Source organism: Protopterus annectens, chromosome 2.part2 (genome assembly GCF_019279795.1).
Source record: "Protopterus annectens isolate FY-2018-M chromosome 2.part2, PAN1.0, whole genome shotgun sequence".
Lineage (NCBI taxonomy): Eukaryota > Metazoa > Chordata > Ceratodontiformes > Protopteridae > Protopterus > Protopterus annectens.
Genome location: NC_056730.1, coordinates 921,680,946 through 921,698,216, shown reverse-complemented (window position 1 = coordinate 921,698,216; position 17,271 = coordinate 921,680,946). Strand labels below are relative to the sequence as shown.

The window sequence follows — 17,271 nt, the reverse complement described above, 5'->3', positions numbered from 1 at the left end:
TAAAGCAGTGCTACACCACCTATCTTTTTGTGTTCTGTCATTCCTTAACATGCAGTAGTTGGGAGGAGTTATTTCAGAATCTTGTATGTGGGACTTAAGCCAGGTTTCTGAGATGGAGAGAATATTGGGCTGGTTATGGAGATGCCAAGCATGAAGGTTTGGAATTTTGTTACACAGGCTCTGAGCATTTAGAGCTGAGAAGTGGAGGGGTATACCTGTTGCTTGGGGGGTTGGATGCAGTGTGGTAGAGGGGCCTGGGTTTGGGTGGATGTCCCTGGAGAGAAGGATAGAGGTAAGATGATGGATGAAATATTTGGTTTGTTTGGGGTGTAGAATACAGGTAGAGAGTTTTGTGGACATTAGACTAGTGTTGTTGGGAACAGTGTTTTTAGAGTTAGGTTGAAGTATATAGGGGAAGAGCATGCTAGTGTTGAGGGGGTAGAGACTGTGAGATATATGAGTAACAGTAGATGTGTACCTTGTAGAGGAAAGGGTAGTGGTGTGAAATGGGGGGAGTGGTTTGCATTAGTAGGTTGGGTGATATCATTTAGGTAAGTTAAAGTAATTAGAAGTATTATTTGAGTAAGTAGGGATAGAGATTTGAGGGTCATGATGTTGGTTATTAGAGTAGTAGTAAGGGGTGAGTTAAGTTGTGAAGTTAGAGAAAGAAATTATAGTTTAGGTTAATTGTTTAGTAGTTTATTAGGATAAGTTGTGTTTGGCAGAAAACTCTGAAAGATAGGCTTACTATAATGGGTGAACTGTGGGAGGAGATTTTGGGGGTATGATGGGTAGTTTGGATTGGATGTTGGAAGTGGTGGGAGTGGTTAGCTAAGTATAAGTGTAAGGGTATTGGGGTGGGTGGAATTTGGGGGGTAGGGTATTGGAGCGGAGTGAGCCCGTAGGGCGAACACAGTGGGTAGAGCCAAGGAAAGGAAGAATCAAGGTCAGAAGTGAAAAACAATCAGTGGTGTGTAAGGTAAGTTCAGACAAAAGTATGCAAGGGGTAAGGGATATTTTGGTAGTGGTATAGGGAAAGGATTAGAGTAGTTCAGACAGGTAAAAGATGGCACCACAGGAAGGAAGGCAAAGTTAGAGTCTGGGGGAAGGGTTGTAAAGAAAAGAAAGTGAAAGAAACTGGGGAGGGGTTGGAATACAGACTGGAGATGGATAGCTGGTTGGAACCAGTACTGAAAGGGTCAGGTCAGCAATGTAAAACAGCACTGAAACAATTAGAAAGGAAGCATCTGTGAAAATCAGAGCTGAAGAGGGAATGAGAACAAGCCAAAGATGGAAATGTTGCAGATATAATTTTAAAAACAGGAGACAAAGGGAACAGAAGATGTACTAGGGGTTAAACAATACTCTAGAGTGTAACTGGCAACATTAAACCTACCTATACTGGAACTATTGAGAGTTAAAACAACATTAAACTAAAATATATTGGTACTATTAGTTAAAACAGCAAGGAATGTGGCAGACTGCTGACAATGCGAAGATATATTTTGTAGAGAGCTTGTGCTTGAAATGTATCCAGAGTGTGCCCTACTGGAAGAGAACATAAATGCACATGCACTATTGCAACTGTTTAAATGTATCTATTTTTAACAGTGGAAACTGGAATACAGGAGGTTAACTTCAGTCCAGCAAAACCTCTGAACAATAGCTGAAATTAAATTACTTTATGGCAGGTAGAGACACAATGTATGTGCTAGGGAACGTTCTGTATTGTCTTGGAAGTGTTTTATTGTTTTATGACTTCCAACATCTGACAAATATGCGAGGAAAAGCCCTTGTCTCTGTATTTTACAGGTAGATGCTAAATGCTACCAGCTGCCATCAATGGTTGTTTTGGGTCTGAGGGCTAAAAGACAGATAAAGAGAAATTATGTCATTCTGCAAGCTAGCCCATCAGTAATATTTGAGATATTCATTTGATAGGTCTCTCAGGGAGACAAAGCATTCTGTATTCCGTCTTGGACCTGACAACTAGAAGATTCACTACACATCTGCCATGCTCTGGTGAAGTAAGTTTCTAGGGAACAGTATAATTCTCTTAGATACAGACAGGAATACATCAAAGCTTAGTTTAGATATTTTTCTTTATTTACTTGAGACTATTCTGCAAAGTTGTTTTAAATATTTCCTGAGATTTTGAACTCTGTTGTGACTGTGAATATATATTTAGTATTGTCTTGTTCTTTTGTTATTAAATATATTTAAACCTTTCATTGTGGGTGATTTGTGTAGGAATATTTAAGTTCTGAGAGTACTTGCATACTTATTTGGTGACACTGTGTAAGCCAATCTTAATAGCCTTGCTCTTGGTCAAACTACCATTTGTGCTAATATTAATATTACACAGTAAGACTGGACCCCTTTTGATAAGAGCCTTAAAGTAGCTGATAAGGAGTTGGCTGGTGACAGTGATAACTACCTTATAGTCTGGGCAAAAGGGGGCCTAGCTAGCAAACCTGTGCCAGCCTTTCCCTGGTGTGTGTGTGTAAATCAAACCTCAAAGAGTGTGCCCGTCAGCTACTTGGGCAGGGACACAAAGCACTGGAGGTCTTGGCTTGGCCACTCAACTCTATAGCTGTGCCAGTGGGGAGTCTTACTGGAGATCTGGAGAAAGAGGGAGAAACCAACCCCGAACTGATTGTGGTCTCTGTGTGGTCTTAAGGGAAATTGCACTTGATGCAGAAAGCTGCATCTGGGAATACTGTGTGTGTACCTTGTCATCCTCCCAGTGTACGTCTCTCACTGGTGCCAGTGGTAAGGATTGAGGTTCCTTGATTACTGGTCCAGTGGTGGGTCATCACACTACCAAATACAAATAAGCTATTACTGGATGCCATTAGAGTCCAAGTCAGCTTATCATTTATATGCTAAGAATACAAACAGACACTAACAAGAATATACAAGGTTGTTAGCACATGGTCATCCTACAATCGAATAATTCAGCATTAAAGCATGAAAGCTACCACTGTTATTAGAAGCTCCATGTGTCTGCATTAAATAGAATAATTTTCTAATCCTGAACAGTAATCAGTTTTATAAGGGATAACCCACCATATAGCAAAATGTATTCTGTTTAACAAAACAGTGATGATAATCAGACAAAACAATTATGATACTAGAACAGGGGTCTGTAACCTGCATTTCTGGAGCCGCGTGTGGCTCTTCCACCCCTCAGCAGTGGCTCCCTGTAGCGTTGAAACATAATGGCCACTCTACCGCATCACACACACACACACACACACACACACACAGCGATGGACTTTAAATATTGCTCTTATAAACTTGCTAGAATAACATGATTTCTGTTGCCATGCATTCCACACACACACACACACACACACACACACACACACACACATACAGAGCAATCAAGTGATCCCCTGGCAGCAACAGCATTTCCTGAAAGGTTTCCAAAAGTCTTTCCACAAGAAATCTAGACAGAGCCATAAATAAAGGAATACAAAGGAACAAAAATAGGGATGGACTTTAAATATTGCTCTTATAAACTTAGAAACTTGCTAGAATAACATGGTTTCTGTTAACATGCATTTTCCACACACACACACACACACACACACACACACACACACACACACACACACACACACACACACACACACGCAGAAACACACGCACACAGACATGTGCAACAAGCGTGCGGACACACACACACACACACACACACACACACACACACAGTTACCTCTCAACTGGGCATATTTTCGCAGAATGTTCTGACCTTTGCTTCATATTTTTGGTTTGTTTCTCATAAAATTGTGTTTTTCTGCAAATCATTGAGGCCTGAAGACAGAAAAAAACAGACATTTGAGTTTCAGACTTCATACCCTTCAGAAAATTCATGCTAATACAAAATATGTTATTCTATCAACTTTCTAAGTTTGAAAGAGCAATATTCAAAAAGTGTCCCTATTTTTGGGCCTTTGTGCCCCACTATATATAGCTTTGTCCAGATTTCTTGTTCTAAGAGGTTGAGAAATATGACACACACAGATACACACAGACAGACACACACACATACACAAACACCGAGAGCAACCGAGCAATCCCAACAAGGAACAAAAATTGGGACAGATTTTAAATATTGCTCTTATAAACTTAGTTCTTTTATATTTAGGATAATAACTATATATAAAACTTTATACGCTGTGTTAGCTTCATTTTAGGGGTCAAATAGGTTTCGTGGCTCCCGATGAATTTTATTTGGTGGGAGAGGGGCCAAAATGACTCTTTTGATAGTGAAGGTTGCAGACTCCTGTATTAGAAGAACGCTTATTTATCAAAATGGGAGAAATGTAGGGAAAAACAATACAGAAGGGACAAGCTGCAACACTGACAGTTTTTATTCCTTGGTTTATTTTAATGATAAAAAAAACTACACTAACAACAAATGCTGATAATCACCACAGTTGTGATGTGTATCCTAGGGTGATTTGGAGCACTTTCTGACAAACATGAGGCAGAATCATTCCTGGTACAAAGTGATCAATTGGCTTAGGTGGCCTAATTCTTTATTTGTTTAATATCTTTATTAAATTAGCAAATTTAAGTTGTAGCATGTGTTCACATACATTAATACAGAAAAAGAATAACAATAGTTTCAATCACCATGCAGTACATGTTTTCTTTTAACAGTTTCCATTTACTGAAGAATTACAAAAACTGCTCAGTTATTGCCTTTCCTTAAACCACACTCCACCTGAGAATTACTGTGCATGCACCGTTACCACAAGTTTCAGTTACTTCCATGAAAGTTGCCTTTTCTCTTTAGTAAGGAAACTATCTCCAATTCTTTTACTTCCTTTACAAATGTCAAAATGTCCATTACAATTGGTTAAGATTTGAATTTCAATGTTCTTCTTATTGCTTTGTGGCCAGCAATAGCATTAAACTTAATGAAAGCCCATACCCCAGCTCAAAAAAAAAAAAATATATATATATATATATATATATATATATAATCTTTTTCATTAATTACTACAATTAATTTCCCAACCATTTTGTCAAAGTAATCCCTAGGGAATTTTTAAAATTCCTCCTCTCATTACATTCCCATAAAAAATATATTCCCAGTTTTCTCTCTCTTTTCCCCATCAACATCTCCAAAATGTATTATCTACCTGGGGTAAAAAGGATCATGCACAAGCACTTCCATGCAAAAATCCTAAACCTTCTGATTTTATTCTACACTTAAGAGCCCTACAGATCCTCCTCGTTGTTCCTTTGTAATTTCTGTCTTATTCTATTTTCCCCGTCTTTTTAATCTCCTCTGAGTGTTATGGTTATCGTGTAATATTTTATATGTCCTGCTAATTATCCATTATGTAACAGCATCCTTTTTTTCTAGACTCAGCTAAATACTCTATTAGACTTGGTCTTTCACTCAGCATTCCTCTATCATGTTCTCTTTGGCTATACTCTTATTAATTGGTGCTAGTGAAAGCAATCTGTAAACTGCAGTTCAAACTCCTGCCAAACCTATTCTCATTCTTGTATCTTTCCCTCATGAATTATTTGCACTCAGTACCTTGGCTCCTTTGTTAATTTCCTCCAGTAAATTCCAGCCTCCTTGTGCCTGTTTTCTATATGCCCGTTTGCAGATATTTCTATTGGTAAAACATCCTTTTCTCCATTCCCCATGTTGGTTTAGTTGTTAGAATATTTTCTTCAAACTTCATTAACATATTACTCTGTATTCTCAAGGACTGGTATCCAAAATTGTGTTCTCCTTCCTGAACTCCTTCCATACCCATTTCATCTTTCTTTCTTTTCACTGTGATTTATAACCCTCTGCTTGAGTTATGTATATTAGCTTTAAATGCATAGCTTTAAAGTACACCTTCAAATCATGTAACCATAAACACCATGTTCTATAGCGACAATCAACTTATCCCACTTCATTTGTGCCCTCTTCTTCTTTCAAATACATTATTTCAATTTACTAATTGCAACCACAACTTCTCTCTAGTTAATAAAAATATATTGAACAAAAAAATCTTGCTTTTTTCCCACTTTCTGAAAGTTAAGAAAATTCAGTTACAGATTTGCTGTTCTGAACTGTTTGGAAGTTTCTAGAAGGCCAGTGCTTGCTTGGGCTAAAGGGAAGTCTCTGTGTTCACCAGTGGGAGTGGTAAACACTGAACAGCCTGCCTGTCCCTGGAGGAGTGGTTATTACCTGGAAGCTGTAGTTTTATTGGCCATTTTGGGTCAATTCTAAACTCCTTGATCTCTCTCTCTTAAAACCAGGCTGCCTCATGGTTTTGGCGTCTTTTCAGGCTTGCTAGTTGTTGCTGAAGCACCTACCAAGAGGAGAAAATGCTGAGAGAAGAAAAGGAGCCACTTTTGTGATTTTAAGTATTTTCTTCTGATTTTTTGTTAAGTTTTACTGCTTTGCCGCCTACTTTTTGGCATTTTCTGGCTTGCTAAAGCTTATATCTGTAACAGTAACAGCACTTGGAACACATCTAGAGCCTGTTTACTGCATTTCCTGTGTTGCACTTAATTTAAAATCATTTTTCTCTCTAAAAACTGCATTTTACCGGATTTTGGCCTAGCACTCAAGTGTGGGGTCATTTATTGCACTGTTGTGATTATTTTGCTGCTTGTGTATCTTTGCTACCTTTAAACTACAACAAAAAGAAAAAAAAAATCTTGCTTTTTTCCCACTTTCTGAAAGTTAAGAAAATTCAGTTACAGATTTGCTGTTCTGAACTGTTTGGAAGTTTCTAGAAGACCAGTGCTTGCTTGGGCTAAAGGGAAGTCTCTGTGTTCACCAGTGGGAGTGGTAAACACTGAACAGCCTGCCTGTCCCTGGAGGAGTGGTTACTACCTAGAAGCTGTAGTTTTATTGGCCATTTTGGGTCAATTCTAAACTCCTTGAGCTCTCTCTCTTAAAACCAGGCTGCCTCGTGGTTTTGGCATCTTTTCAGGCTTGCTAGTTGTTGCTGAAGCACCTACCAAGAGGAGAAAATGCTGAGAGAAGAAAAGGAGCCACTTTTGTGATTTTAAGTATTTTCTTCTGATTTTTTTGTTAAGTTTTACTGCTTTGCCGCCTACCTTTTGGCATTTTCTGGCTTGCTAAAGTTTATATCTGTAACAGTAACAGTACTTGGAACACATCTAGAGCCTGTTTACTGCATTTCCTGTGTTGCACTTAATTTAAAATCGTTTTTTCCTCTAAAAACTGCATTTTACCTGATTTTGGCCTAGCACTCAAGTGTGGGGTCATTTATTGCACTGCTGTGATTATTTTGCTGCTTGTGTGTCTCTGCTACCTTTAAACTACAACAAAAAGAAAAAAAAAATCTTGCTTTTTTCCCACTTTCTGAAAGTTAAGAAAGTTCAGTTACAGATTTACTGTTCTGAACTGTTTGGAAGTTTCTAGAAGGCCAGTGCTTGCTTGGGCTAAAGGGAAGACTCTGTGTTCTCCAGTGGGAGTGGTAAACACTGAACATCCTGCCTGTCCCTGGAGGAGTGGTTACTACCTAGAAGCTGTAGTTTTATTGGCCATTTTGGGTCAAATCTAAACTCCTTGATCTCTCTCTTAAAACTCTACAACTCTCTTTTTGCGCGGTTTTGTGCACTGTGCAGCGTTGGGCAACACCGCCTAAACAGGTTTAAACTATTCCAGGCTCCACAAAGTCTGCTCTTCACTTTTTCCCTTAGAACTGTTCAAACTCTCAAAGTAATCACTCTATTCTCTTTCTAAAGCCCTGCAGTTGCTCAGTTCTTATAAGGAAACACTAACTAACTAAAGCACTACACCCTCCTTGACTTCTCATAAGTATTAGACTCCTGATTGGTCCTTCCTGATCAAGTGAATAATCAGTTCCCTTCCCTAATCTGATCAGTAAAAAAAAACAGTTCTCAATACTAATCTGGTATGTTCAAGGGTCAGGTTTCAAGGTTACTCTCCAGTCCAGCTGGTGAATCTGGGAATTTTGAGGCAATGTTACAATTGCCTTATGTACACAGACAACCCTCTCCTCCTTCCAACAAACTCTAATACATGTGAGAGATGCAGTTACACAGTCAAACTGGAGGCAGAGCTCTCTCAACCCAAGACTGGCACAGTCAGTCAGGAGGAAAAGGTACCCACCCACACCACAAATCCAGTCTCACACACACCTACTGCATCTGCATAACCAACACATAAACACACAAAAACATACTCGGAGGCTCTAAATAAAAATCTGCCTAAACAGCAAAGACCTCCTAAGCAGATATCCAAGCAACAGCCACCCCTCAACAATACCCACAAATCACATATCTCACAAAATCAGTGTGCCTCACAGTCACAGCCCATAAGGCCAAACAACACACCAAATACACTTATTATAGGGGACTCTATTGTCCGGCACACTGACGTCCCACTCACCAGACTGAACAAGGAGAAGGTCACTGTAAGCTGCCTGTCGGGTGCCAGGATCCGCCACATAACGCAAGCACTCAGGTCACTCCAAAGCAAGTACAAGTATGACTCCGTCATTGTCCATGCTGGTGTGAATTACCCGAGATGTACCTCCCTGGACTACATGAAAAGAGACATAGAGGAGCTCTCTGACCATGTAGCCCAGGCTGGTATGTCCCTGACCTTGAGTAGCATCTTGCCCTCACCAAGAATGATGCCACAGTATAAAGACAAAATGATCAGTTTCAACAATTGGCTAAAGTATTGGTGTCATTCAAAGGGGATCCAGTGTCTGTCATCCTGGGATGACATGCTCGACAAGCCACGTTGCTTCGCTAGGGACGGCTTGCACCTGTCACCCTTAGGCTTTCGTATACTGGCCAAGGCTCTTGCCACCTCCATAGACAACCCAAAGATAAAAAAACCTAAAGGTAATGCTACTCAATGCCAGAAGTCTAAACCTCAAGATGCACGCACTCAACACTCTCCTCAGTATGGAGAAAATCGATGTCTGTGCAGTAACAGAAACCTGGTTCAAGGCTCCTGAGAGCACCCCAGCACTACCAGGTTATAACTCATACCATGCGTTTCGGTCCTAAAACTCGGACTGAAGCACAAAAGGAGGGGGAGTATCTATATTCATCAAAGATACCTACACCTCCAGGTTAGTGGCACTGCACGAAGCATCGGGAACCATCCATGTGCAACTAACAGCGGGCAAAACTGCCTTTCAGTTTGTAGCCTGCTACAGAACACCCGCCCTATTACAGGAACCCCACTTGGCATTCCTGAGAACACTGGAGAATATGAAGGTCTCTCCAAACACTATGTTATTGGGTGACTTCAACTACCCAAACATTAACTGGGAAAACTACTCAAGCCCAAACACCCTCGCCCAATGGTTTCTTGAATTTATAAACTCTAACGCAATGGAACAACTGGTCACCACTCCCACAAGAGGGAACAACATATTGGACCTGGTCATCACCAACATGGGGACTCTATGTTCCACACCAGAGGTAAACCCCTCATTGGTAAGATCAGACCACAAACAAATTTCCCTAGACATCGATATCCCGTCCCCACCCCCAGCCAAGGAAATCACTGTAAATTATTTCTCCAAAGCCAACTTTGCACTTCTCAAGACTGAGGTGGAATCCTTCAAAGCCCCTGGGCCAGAGGATAATACAGCCCAATCCACAGAATCCATTACAAATGCATTCTATGAGCACCTGCAGGAATGCATGGATCGTGCTATCCCAAATATAACCAAGACTCACTCCTCTAAAAACAGGAAACTGGTCTGGTGGACCCCGGCCATAAATAAGCTATACAACAGAAGGAGGAAGCTACTACATGACAGAGCAAAATCCCAAAAAGGGAAGGCATCTCTGATCAGTATTAGCAAGAAACTTCGATCCCTCATAAAATCATCAAAGGCCAGTTTTGAAAGAAAAAATGCCCTAGACACTAAAGATAATCACAAGGCCTTCTTTAGTTATGTCAGAAACATGGGTGGAAACTCCCAGATATGCTCTGAATTGTTGCATAATGGTACAAAATATACCGAACCTACAGACATAGCCAACATCCTGGCAGACAGATTCAGCGCAAACTTCTTCCCCCCCAAAGGAGCAAACACCTATCCCAACTGAATGTAACCTCCCTGACATCACAGATGCACAGGTGAAAGCTGCCCTCTCCAAAGCAGAAAATACAGCATCTATGGGACCGGACGGTGTCCCAGGCTGTGTCTTACACAAGCTCCAAGAAGAACTGAACCCTCACATTAAGTCACTGTTCAAACTTAGCCTTACTACAGGATATGTACCCAAAGAATGGCGTACAGCTACAGTGGTCCCACTCCACAAAGATGGTGCCACAACGGACCCCAGAAACTATCGCCCCATAAGCCTGACTAGTCTGGTCTGTAAAGCTATGGGGCGTATTATCATGGAACTCATAAACAAAGACATTGGGAGCCTCCAGACACTGGACCCTACCCAATTCGGCTTTGTTAAGGGCAGATCTTGCCTCTTAAACCTAGTTGATTTCTTTGAAACAGTTACCAAAGCCATAGATGAGGACAAGGTAGTCCACACAGCCTACCTGGACCTCGCAAAAGCCTTCGACACAATACCCCACTCGGGCATCATAAATAAGCTTACCAGCTTAAATATCAACTCCTACATCACAAGATGGGTTGCAAACTGGCTCAGAGATAGAACCCACATGGTCAGAATCGCAGGTGCTATGTCCGAATCCAAACCAGTTACAAGTGGTGTCCCACAGGACTCAGTTCTGGGACCTCTCTTGTTCGGTATATACTTCTCTGAGGTTCAGGCTAACACGGGGGGATTATGCCTGATAAAGTTCGCAGATGACTGCAAACTGGGGGCCATAATTGAATCTCCAGCTGACACAAGCATCCTCCAAAAGGGTCTCACAGAGACGGATGCTTGGTGCCAGAACCACGGCCACAAGCTAAATGCTAAAAAGTGAATAGTCATCCCCTTTGGGAAAAACAAGGTGCCCACAAATTACCACATAGGTGGTAATCTATTAAGTACGGAAGAAGTAATTAGAGATTTGGGGACCAACGTAGATAGTAATCTCTCCTTTGATAATCACATTGCCAAAGTGGTTAGAAAGACCTTCTATATAGCCCACCTTATCACGAAAGGGTTCGCATCTAGATCAAGAGAGGTCATTGTGCCCCCTCTACTCGTCACTCATCAGGCCCATAATTGAATACAATGCCCCTTTTGGGATGTACCTTACCCGACACCTGCAGCAACTGGAGAGACCCCAAAAGTACCTCACCAAGAGGATCATGGGCTACAAACAGATATCCTATGCAGCTTGACTAAAGAAACTCCAGCTCTACTCAGTTGCTTACCGGCGATCTATGCCTGACGTACAAAGCCATGTCAAACCCAGAATTAATGGACATGCTCCACCTCAAAAAATCCAAGTCCCTTGGAGTTACACGCTCCAGGGACCTAAACCTCAGCACAAAAATAAATGGAACATGCTGGAGGGATAGATTCATTTCCCAGAGGCTCCCCTCACTTTGGAATAGAATCCCAATTCATGTTAGACATAGCCCCTCGCTGACCCTCTTCAAGCGAAATTTGGACGCGTGGATGGGAACTCGCAAATTCAACCCTGGGATCTCTTCTGTGTCCCTGCTAGACAGAGGCACAGTAAACTAATCTTAAAAGGGTACCTTCTGTGACCTACTTTACAGAGGCACAGTAGGTTAATCTAATAGGGAGGCGGAAGCCAAATACACTCTGTCTAGGCTTATAAATGCCCTAGGGCAGATAGCCTAGTATCTACCTATGAACCTATATAACACTAAGGGAACTAAAAACAATTTCACTGCTTGTAGTTTACTATCTATATCCATAACCAAGAACTTCCAATTTCTTAACTTCTGTATTATATTCTGTTTATTCTCTCCTCACATATCCTTACATGCTGGAACAGAATTCTATTTAATTCATACCATTAAATACTTCATTCAATTATGTCTCCACAAATAATGGGTACTGGTGAATCAAGTCATATGTTTGTGCACAGTTTGCCACTATATCTTTTGTTGTATCTTCATTTATTTTATATTATGAGAAGAACCTAAACTGTCTTAAAATATTCCAAAACAATGAAATGCCCTTTTCTGAATTTAAGTACAAAATTATATTATCTGCACATAACTATAATGTTTCTTAATTACCATACCAGTTATAAACTTTATTTTGTGAATCCTTTATTTTCTTTGCAACAACTGTAAATACGAAGCAAATAACAGAGGGAAAGAGGACAACACAACCTGGCTGCCCTCTTCAAACCCAGCTTGCCAGAAAGGAGAATTTTCATCTTAATTATGTTCTCCAGCCCTTAATATACCCTCCTTATTAATTCTATTATACAATCGGGGGAACAGAAATACTACCATTGCCCTACTCATAAAATCCCAGCTGTCTCTAGCAAAATATTTTTCTAAATCAAGACTCACCAACAGCAGCAGTGTTTTCTTACATTAAGCTTCCCTTTGGATAATCACTGTATTATTAATATTATCAAATAAATGTTTGCTTCCTCTCTACAAAACCACACAGATCCATATTTATCAAGTGTGTTAACATATTTGCCATTGTCTTATCTAATATACACATAAACACACTATACTCATGGTTTAAAATCAAAATTAGTCTATACTTAATGTATGTATTTATTTTCTTAACCGGGGTAGAGCACTGAATACAAGTGACCTATTTCGGTGTCAGCTTGGGAAAATATTACAATTCTGGGTAACAGGCTGTTTGTTTTAGTTTGGATGAGACAGATTCCCAACGTTTGGGTCCTAAAGCCATGATCTGTACTTTGAAATTTTGTTTAAATGGCATGCAATGTGGGCACTGAGTTGTCTAGTAGAGGTTGTAGGATGGGGATTCCTTTATTAATGTGGCTTATAATGGTGAAAAGGAATGGTTCTGCAGGAGCTTGAATAGCTGCAAACTAAGCTGAAGATCTGTTCTTTGCTTGAATTGGAGCCATTTTGCTTTTTTGTAGTGTTTAATTATGGTGCTCTTGTTTTGGAGAAAGTGTTACAAATGTACACATTCTGCTGGTAAGTATTTGAATGAGTGTACAGTTTTTTTTTTTTTTTGATGAATAGGCTATTAGGGGGAAGCTGTATTATAGCTGGGAAAATAAGATGTCTTTCCTTACTGCTATTCTAGATGCTTTTGGGAGAGAGGGTTTTGTTGGCCTAAAAACAGTACATTCATTTTCTTCCTCTTGTTGTATGAGTGAGGAAAAAGGAGATAAATGGGTCTATCCACAGTACTAGGCATTTATTTGAATTGATATTTGCCATAGAAATGGTGGTATTGTGATCAATAATATATAATAAACAGGACATTTTGTCAAGTCTTTGGTACCTAAAAGCATTATTTTGTTTTGTAGGATCTCAGTATAAGCTTTTTATAACTGACACAATGGATTAAAGACAGTAAGTCAGATTGCACTTTTTGTTATAGAACTGTGAGGTTTTGATTTGAGTAGTACAGTATCATGTCACCAACATAAATAATACTGGTATGTATGAGATCTCTAGAGGCAGCTTGTTAATGTAGATTGAGAAAAGAAGTGGGGCAAGTATAGATCATTGCTATACACCTTGTTTCAGTTTTGCTAAAGATGAGTGCTTGGATTTAAGTTTCACACTGAGAAACTAGTTTAACAGATGCATATACAGAGCATCTGGAGTAGAAATATGTTGTGGTCTACTAAATACAATGCTTTGGTAAGATCAATGAATGTGGCACCTGTAAGTTGACCTTTGTTCATACTTAGCAGTATTTTGTCTATAAGAGTCCATACGGTAGTTTGGGTGCTCTGCCCTGTTCAAAATCCATCCTGCTCGTTAGGCAGTAGGTTGTACTTTGAATATACTGTGTAACCTAGAAGTGGATATTTTTTTCTAGAATTTTACCAAGTGTGAGAAAGACGTATTTTAGACTGTAATGAATGAGTTTGGAGAGGTTGGGTTGTTTGGGCAGTAGGTTTACTATTGCTGATTTATATATGTTTAGCATAATGTTTTGTGTTGGGCTCAAGTGGTACTTATATATGTTGTACTGGGGTTGTAATGTTTTCCCTACAGCAGTAGATGAACCATGGATAGATGCAATCTGAACATGGAGGACTCTCATATTTCATTTGTTAAAGGCTTGATTATATGACTTTGATGTTGACTTTTTTAAAACAGAAATGGGGAAAGTAAGGTGGGTTCGGGGTAGGGAGTGGTTTGGGTTATTGATTTGTAATTAAAGTGGGTTACTAAATTCTGAGACAAGCTCTGAAGGACACTATATGGGTGAAATATTTTCAGGAGCTGTCTGATGTTTGCCTGGTAGGCTGTTGATCTCTTTAAAGAATAGCTTAGGGTATTGATTACAGAGTTTTCTATTATTTTCATGAGATACATTTTATTTTGCCCAATACCTTGTTTTGATAGGCTTCTAAGTTGTACAAGTGCTTTTCTTATTTCAGCATTTGGGTTGGTACTCCATGTATGGCAGGACTCATGTCTGAGCTTTAGCAACATTATAACTTGTTAACCAGTCATTCATTTTGGGTTTAAAAGCAAATTTACACACTTATTTTGGTAAAAAAAGCCACCACTGCTTTCTTTAAGGATGCTAGCACTTCTTGCATTAAAAAATATTATTAAATAAAGGATTCCTGTTCTTTACCACTGTCCTCCCTACAAGCTTCCAAATTTCCACAGGAATATCATTTGTTCATAAGTTCATACTAGGCTGCTGATCTAGTGGACAATTTACAACCATATTCCCAGCTGCATGGAGGAGGCAATACCTGTCTGAGTCAAACCTATGATTACTGGCAAAAATAAACCACCCTGGTGGATCCCTAGCATAAATAGGCTATTCAGCAAAAGGAAGAAATCCTCTTCAAAGCCAAAAAAGAACAGACAAAACAGTGCAAAAAGACACTCAGTAGTGGGAACAAACAAATTAGAGAGCTGGTCAAATCTTCCAAAGCAAACTATGAAGCAAAGATAGCCCCCCAGGTTAAAGATAACCATAAGGCTTTTTTTTAATTATGTCCGTAACCTCAGGGTAAATGCTTAGCAACGTACTAAGTTAATCATGAATGGCAACGCTTACACCCAGCCTGAAACTATAGCAAACTTGTTGGCTGACAAGTTCAGTTCAAACTCCCCCAACACCTCCTACCACACTCAAAGAAATACCCACAACCATCCCACTACCAGTCATTATGACGGAATAGGTCCTTACTGCGCTTGCTAAAGCCAAAAACACAGCCTCCGTTGGTCTTGACAACATTCCAGGATACTTCTTAAATAACTTAAAACAGAATCTATCAGGGCCACTAGAAACCCTCTTTAATTCACAGCTTTCAGACAGCCTTTGTCCCAGAGGAATGGAGATCTGCAACAGTCGTCCCTCTGCACAAGGCGGGCCCATCAACTGACACAGGAAACTATAGACCTATAAGACTGGCCAGTCTTATCTGCAAGTCCATGGCAAGAATTAATGTGGCCCTGATCAATAATGGCATAAAAACTCTCAAAAAACTGGACCAGACCCAATATTGTTTTGTCAAAGGGAGGTCATGCCTGCTTAATCTAGTGGACTTCTTTGAGAAAGTAACCAGGACCATGGATGAGGGTAAAATGTTACAGATTGCTTATCTAGACCCAGCCAAAGCTTTTGACACAATCTCCAACTCAGGATCATAGATAAACTTACTGAGTTAGGCATAAACATCTACATCATCAGATAGATAGCCAACTGGCTCACTGATAAGACACATGTTGTCCGGATAGGTGAATCCACTTATAAGAAACATGTTACTAGTTTTGTCCCGCAGGACCTCTCCTGCTTGGTGTGTACTTCTGTGAAGTGAAGGCCATTGTTGGGGGCCTCTGGCTCACCAAGTTTGCTGATGACTGTAAGCTGGGAGCAATCACTGAACCCCAAATGATGTTGACATCCTACAAACAGGCCTAAAAATGACAGACAACTGGTGCCAAAACCATGGCCTGATACTAAATGCTAAAAAAAAGCATACTCATACTCTTAGGTAAATCAGATATACCTGCAAATTATAATACTGATAGCACACCCCTAAAAGAAGACCCAGTGGTAAAGAACCTAGGAACACAGATAAACAGTAACCTAAACTTTGACAACCAGGTAGCGACAGTAGTGAGGAAATCCTTCTGAGTGGCTCAACTTATAAGTAAAGTATGGCATGAAGATCAAAGGAAGTCATCATGCCATTGCACTTGGCCCTCATAAGGCCCATAATTGACTACAATGCTCCCTTCTGCATGTACCTAATCAGGCAGTTACACCAATTGCAATGACTCCAGAGGTTTCTCACTAAAAAATACAAAGTGTAAGATGCACATCTTATACAAACTGACTAAAGGTCCTATCCCTTTACTCTGTCTCATATAATTTATTGAGAGGGAACTTATGCCAGACCTAAAAGGCATTCTCTGATCCAGCCCTGATGAAAATGTTACATACTTGTAAGAACAATTGTGCAAGGGTTATGACTTCCAGGAAACTCAACCTTATTTGCATCTCTAAGGGAGGTCTTGCCTGCTGTGAGCTGAAATGAGGTGGGCTACCAGTCACAACTCTGAGCTGAGATACCAGACGACTAGAGGCTTATGATCTTCCAAAAAATCATAAGTTGCCTGTTTTTTTTTTTTTGCTTATTTATACTATTTACTGCACTTTTTATTGCCTGCTGCCTACTTTTATATTGTATTTATTTACTGTGTACTAAACTACACCATTATATTGCAATTGCCTGTTATACTGTGCCTGTGAAATCAAATTTTATTGCTGTTCCCACAGTTTAGCAAACGTTTTTGTTGTTTCCACTGTTTGTTAAGTTTGTAATGGTATTTTTTCAGTTTTAAAGCTATCTCTTCTGCCTGCAATGGTTTTCCCATCAGCAGTACTTAATTAACTGATCTGTTAACTGTTTAAATCATTTTTAGTGCCTCCTGTCTCATTTTCTGCTGTTGTAAATAGTTTTTTTTCACTGTTTCACTGCTATTTTTCTGCTGTTAAATATTATCTAGTGTTTTCCACTGAAACTTGGATAGCTAGTAGCTGCAGCATAGTCCACATCCAAGTCTGCTGCTTCTTGAGCCGTCTGTAGTAGTTTTTTGTTGTGAGCACATTTTCCAAGCCATCTTGGATTAAAAGGGGGCTACCTGCATTTTTGTGAGAGAATTGTGTTTATTG

General features: G+C 39.9%; 1 protein-coding gene across 1 annotated transcript in view; it reads right to left on the bottom strand.

The window, feature by feature from the left end:
• MSH3 (mutS homolog 3) overlaps window positions 1-17,271 on the bottom strand; it is a 3,764,176-nt gene that overhangs the window by 553,935 nt on the left and 3,192,970 nt on the right. The window lies entirely within an intron of this gene.